The sequence below is a fragment of the Macaca thibetana genome, chromosome 4, assembly GCF_024542745.1.
Source record: "Macaca thibetana thibetana isolate TM-01 chromosome 4, ASM2454274v1, whole genome shotgun sequence".
NCBI lineage: Eukaryota > Metazoa > Chordata > Mammalia > Primates > Cercopithecidae > Macaca > Macaca thibetana.
The window spans coordinates 36,840,251-36,846,284 of NC_065581.1; the positions used below are offsets into that span (position 1 = coordinate 36,840,251).

Genomic DNA, 6,034 nt, shown 5'->3' on the forward strand with positions numbered 1-6,034 from the left:
AGCCTGGGCGACAGAGCAAGACTCTGTCTCAAAAAAAAAAAAAACAACCAAAAACAAAAAGAAAATATATCTATATTATCCTGCTTTTTAAAAAGATTGAAAAGATAGAGTAAATGAGGATGGATAGGGATCCATCTCTGGGAGAAAGTATAACCATTCTTAATAATCTATGTTTTTGAACAATAAGAAAAACATAAACTCTAAAATTCTTCCACATAAATGTAGAAAAGCATATGTATAAACCACATACCTATAAAATATGTTGGTAAACCCTCAAATTATATAGATTACACAATTATATAGATGATGGGTGATACCACACATAAGTTTAATGTGTCAGCAACTTTGTTTTCCTTCAGAACAATCATCATCATCATCACCAACATTTATTGGGCATTTATCCTATGCCATGCATTGCACTAGATTTTTTCACGAGTTATGTCATTAAATTTCCACAATAATACCAGTACTACTATTTCTTTCATTTTACAGGTGTAAAACTAAGATTTTAGAAAACGTCAGTAATTGGGCCATAGTTATATATTGTATTTTTACCCTCAAAGCATTGCGTAGAAGTAGTATGCTGTATAACAACCATGAACTAAAGATCACAAATTCACTAAACCATTGAGGTGACTGGGGAATACATAAGAGGATGGGAGAGGTATTTTACAATATATCACTTAAGATAATTAGTGCTTCATGTCTCTCACAAAAAGAAAAAAAGGTAGAACTGTGTATTAAAATGTAAGGAATTCCGCCCCCCACCCCGCCTTTCTTTCCCCACACGTAGGAATACAGACCCAATCTTCCTTACTTTCCCCATATAATTGTCCAGTGTACTTCCATGAGTAGTCTCTTTGTTCCCAGTAACCTAAACAAGCCTAATTAGTCTGCTAATGACAAAACTGATATCCTGGGTCACATCGAGAGTCTAGAATCCAGCATTTTGTTCTGAAAGTGAAATTAAAGCAGGATTGGTGTAAAATAGGCAAAATATGACTGTCAAGGAGTGGTGGGAACAGTGGGGCTGGCAAAGGCAGCAGAAGCTGCTTAGCTCCAGCCATTCTTGCCATTGGTCAATGTGGGGCCCGGAATAGCTTAGATCTGATCTTTTCCAGGAGAAGCCATAATGCCAGATTTTTATGTGGAATCTTCTGACTTTTAAATGTTGTCAATTACTTTACATATGTTTACATATACATCTACATATGTATGTATATGTATATTTTTTATTTTTTATTTTTTTGGAGATGGAGTCCAGCTCTGTCACCAAGGCTGGAGTGCAGTGGTGCAATCTTAGCTCACTGCAACCTCCACCTCCCAGGTTCAAGCAATTCTCCTGCCTCAGCCTCCCAGGTAGCTGGGATTACAGGCGTGCGTCACCACACCCGGCTAATTTTTGTATATTTGGTAGAGACGGGGTTTCGCCATGTTGGCCAGTATGGTCCTGAACTCCTTATCTTAGGTGATCCTCCCGCCTCGGCCTCCCAAAGTGCTGGGTTTACAGGCGTAAGCCACCGCGCCAGGCCTATTTAAAGTCTTTCAGCAGAAGTAGTAATACGCACAGAGATGCACTTTGGGAAGATGAAATGTGCTAGTGTTGTGTTCTAGAGCTGAGCTGTCCAGTATGGTAGCCACTGGTGACATGTGCCTATTTAAACTTAAAATAAAAAATTCAGATCCTCAGTTATACTAGCTAGATTTCAAGTGCTCAACAGCCATATGGCTAGTGGTTACCTTACTAAACAGTGCAGATATAAAACATTTCCATCATCACAAAAAGTTGTTGGACAGTGGAGATAGGAGAGACTGAGGCAAAACAGCCAATTGGAGACCATTAATATTATGATAATCTAGGAGAGGTTATCAAGTCATAAACTCCTACAACCACAGTGAGGATGGCCAGGAGGAGCAGGTGGAAAGTTGTCTTTAAGGAACTCCAACAAATGTCTGGCTAACAGCAGCAAGAGTAAACACATGGTTTCCTTATTATTGTTTTTTAAGTAATTTTCTTTGGAATTTCTCCAGCTCCATTATGTCTTTCTTGATTGATTTCATGTACTAGCAGGACCCTTCCCAAGAAGATGCAATGACCAGAAACTCCTACTGTTGAGTAGGCCCCACTTAGCAAGACCTACTGAATCAGAAACTCTGGGGCCATCAGTCTGTTTTAAGAAGCTGTCCAGACTGCTGGGCCCCCAGAGTTTCTGATTCGGTAGGTCTTGCTAGGTAGAAAAGAAAGCAAAGAAGCTGTCCAGGTGATTCTGATAAAAATTAAAGTATGAGTACCACTATAAATATAGTGGATTATCTTTCATGAGCCTTTCAGTGCTAAGTTTGGGGGCCCTGTTAAAATACAAGCACTTTTGGCCTAGCTCTTTCACCCTCCATAGTACCCTTATCTATCCATCCATCCATCCATCCATCCATCCATCCATCCATCCATCCATCCATCCATCCATTTATCTAATTATTTACATTATCTGTGTTCAGAGTGTTTTAAAAGTAAAAAATAGGCCAGGCATGGCTCACTGGCTCATGCCTGTAATCCCAGTACTTTGGAAGGCCGAGGCGGTTGGATCAACTGAGGTCAGGAGTTTGAGACCAGCCTGGCCAACATGGCGAAACCCCCTCTCTACTAAAAATACAAAAATTAGCTGGGTGTGGTGGTGTGCCTGTAGTCCTGGCCACTCAGGAGGCTGAGGCAGAGAATTGCTTGAACCCAGGAGGCAGAGGTTGCAGTGAGCCAAGATGGAACTACTGCATTCCAGCCTGAAGACTCTGTCTCAAAAAAGAAAAAAAAAAAAAAGTCAGGAATAAAAAGTTTAAATACAATCCAATTTTATGGCTATTGACCCAAATGATATGAAATCTTGAAAGCTAGTTTAGTTCCAGGAATATCTTCCCCCTGAACTTTCTTATGTTTTCTATAATCATGTAAAGGCTAAATTCACTTCCAAAATTTCAAAATAAGCATTTGTAATTCCATCAGAAACAACCCTAAGCGTGTCACTACCTGGGTTTTTATGGAGAATGTATTGGGAATACAGAAAAAGTATAAGCAAAGAGCCTGGCCTTTAGATCCTTTAGTCACTTTGAATAGCGGCTAGGGATGACTAATAAGATGACAGTCCTTAAGTGGATGACCATTGGACACATAGGACAACCACCTTCCGTGCAATGTGGAGACTGTAACACGGTGTGTTGGAGAGATGCTCATTATTGGGGTGGGGGTGCTGGAGAAGGCTTCACAGGGGCCCCTGACACATCAATAGCATTTGACATGAAAAGAAAGGGGCAAGGAGGTGGGGGTGGGGATTCAGTCACAGGGAATAAAATGAACAAAAGCAGTGAGGTCTGAAAGGAGGAGGAACGGCCGGCCGGGAAGTCAGGCCTCGGGAGGAAATGGATGGGATAGGCGGTGGGGTGCAGGTAGCACATCAGTTCTGGGGCTTTTGACAATATAGACAGGAGAATTTGAAAGGATGCAGCTTGCAAAGCGCACACACTGTCTCTTGTCATTGCCATCCACACGGCCTTTGAAAGTAGAGACAATACCTGAGAGATAAGCTCCCAGGGACGACCGTCATTCGTTCATTCCACAGATACTGACTGAGCGCCTGCGGCGTGCCTGGCTCTGCGGCATACCTGGGTACCTGCCGGTGACAGACGCAGCCCCCGCGATGGGACCCGCTGTGGCCTCGCCGCTCACCGCCTGCAGCCCCCGGCGCCCGGGCGTCTCCCGGCAGCGGCTCACCTGGCTCCTTGGCGGGGGCGGGAGTGCGGGCGCTGGGATCCCACACGGCTCCCGCCTGGCTGGCGGCGCTGCGGACGCGGATACCGGCGGTTCCCTAGCCGTTGTGGCTTAGCCCGCGGACGTTCCGGGCGGGCAGAAGATGAGAGTGGGGGAGGGGACGAGGAAGGGGAGCATGAGCAGCTGGGCTAGGGAGCCGGGAAAGGGGTACCTAGGTCGCCCTCCTCATACCTGAGTCGTGGGAGCCCCTTGGTACTTGGTAAACCTGGGTACCGAAGCTCCTACTCTCTCTGAGGTTTTACTATTCTTGATCGAGGGCCAATTTGGTGCCAGTCCTCGTGCCCTGAACATACAGCAATGCACATGTGTACTGCACAGACGGTAATTCACTATCGTCTCCGGAAGACTTAGCCTTCCTCAGGTCAGAAGCGGTAAAAGGAAATGGAGGCTAGGAGGGTTACCCAGGTCTCCAACCATAGGCTCTCTGCCCCACAGGCCTGGCTCTCCCCACTGGATGACACCTTCCTGCCCAGATCGTCGGCTCTGGATGCAGACATGCCGTCTGCACTCACTCCCTTTACCCTCCTCCCACCCTATCCCTGTCCCTATCACTGTCTCTCACTCCACCTTGTATTCCTGCTTGGCCCAGTTACAGTTTTACACTTGTTTGTTTGATGACTGTGTTGATGTCTACCTTATTATGCACTTTGTGTATTCCTTTTTGTAAATAATCTTAGCCCTATGAGGGCAGGGATTTTTATCCCTTTCATTAACTGTTTTATTATGAGTGCCTGCAACATTGTGGTGGACATAGGAAGTGTTCAATGAATTTGTGTTGAATGATTGCCCTCCCATTGACTGTAAGCTCCACGCAGGCAGCAACTGTAGTTTTTAATCACTTTTTAACTACAAGTGCTTGGCACCTAGTAGGCATTTAATACACATTGGTTGAATGAGTGTATGAATATACTGCTTACTTTATCTTTACCCTTCCATTCACCCTCACCTCATTATCCCAATTTGTAGGATAAAAATGTGCATTTCTGAGGATTCCTACTTCCAACCTTCCTCCTCACCCCTTGTAACCATTCCCTCATTCCCTCGATCCCCCCAACCCCATCCCTCATTTCTTCACAACCATGTTTTTGCTCTTACTTCCCCTTCACCCTCCATTACTTCTTAGAAAGCTTCCTAGCCTCCCTAGTTTGGAACATTCTCAAGCATCATGTTTTTGTAGATAAGAGAATTCCAGCTAAGCTACATTGGATCCAAAACAGCTTTCCATGAATCACCCATGACTCTGTTTTTTGGTTTTATATTGCTTTCCTTGAGGAGGACTGATAATCCTGTACCACTTCTTAAATTGAAATCATGGTCATTGTTCACAATTTTTATAACAAATACTTATGGGACATGTTTTATGTTATAGACATTGTGCTAGATATTGGGACAAGATAGGCAAAGTCTGAGCCCTCCAAGGTGTGTATGACACAAAATAGAATAATCACAGGAAATGTTGAGAAATGTCCTGGCTTGGACCTAGTTATTTGTAATACAAGAAACTAAGACAATGATGCAGGATCTGATTCTTCTGCTCATTGTAACAAGCTTTAGCATAGGTGTAGGTTGATAATGGATGTAGGCATGGGGTTATAATGCCTTGCCCATTCACATTTATCTGGTTTAGTTTTTACAAATGACTCTGTTAGTCGGGAATGCAGGGCAGGAAATCTCTCGTAGAAGCTGGAACTAAGGTTCAGGAAAGGTCATTTGACTTGCCTAAATTCGATGAGACTTCTGCCCTCTTCTCCTTACTCGAAGAGGCCTGAGTTGAATGCTTAAAATCCTCTTCACTGATGGCTCTTCAGGGTAGGAGTCAGTTTCAAATCTTCAGTGTAATGGTTTTTTAAATGCTTCTCAAAGGGAGATATCAGACTTTCCTGAATCAGAATTACCTAAGATGTATTATAAAAATACATGCTCTTGATGCCTTCCTCTGACCTACCCAATTAGACTCCCTGTGAGTCCTGGGAACTTGCATCTTAAACTCCCAGGGTGATTTTTCTGCATGTAAGTTTAAGAACTATTAGGAGAGTTTGAATGGAAAGCCTCAGCTTTTTTTTTTTTTTTTTGAGACGGAGTCTCCTTCTGACGCCAGGCTGGAGTGCAGTGGCGCGATTTTAGCTCACTGCAACCTCCGCCTCCCGGATTCAAGCAATTCTCCTGCCTCAGTCTCCCGAGAAGCTGGAACTACAGGCTCAAGCCACCATGCCCAGG

The 6,034-nt window shown here is 44.0% G+C and overlaps 1 protein-coding gene across 5 annotated transcripts in view; it reads right to left on the reverse strand.

Annotated features, from left to right (window-relative positions):
- The window catches only part of SLC26A8 (solute carrier family 26 member 8), a 79,871-nt gene extending 75,763 nt beyond the window's left edge, over window positions 1-4,108 (reverse strand). For 2 of the 5 annotated variants that reach the window (XM_050787582.1, XM_050787583.1), the window contains exon 1: window positions 3,652-3,744. The gene's annotated coding sequence lies outside the window, so the exon portion shown is untranslated. Of the gene's footprint in view, window positions 1-3,561 lie in introns of all 5 variants that reach the window. The other 3 variants (XM_050787577.1, XM_050787578.1, XM_050787579.1) reach the window with 3 other exon arrangements.
- Between the last annotated feature and the right edge of the window lie 1,926 nt (window positions 4,109-6,034).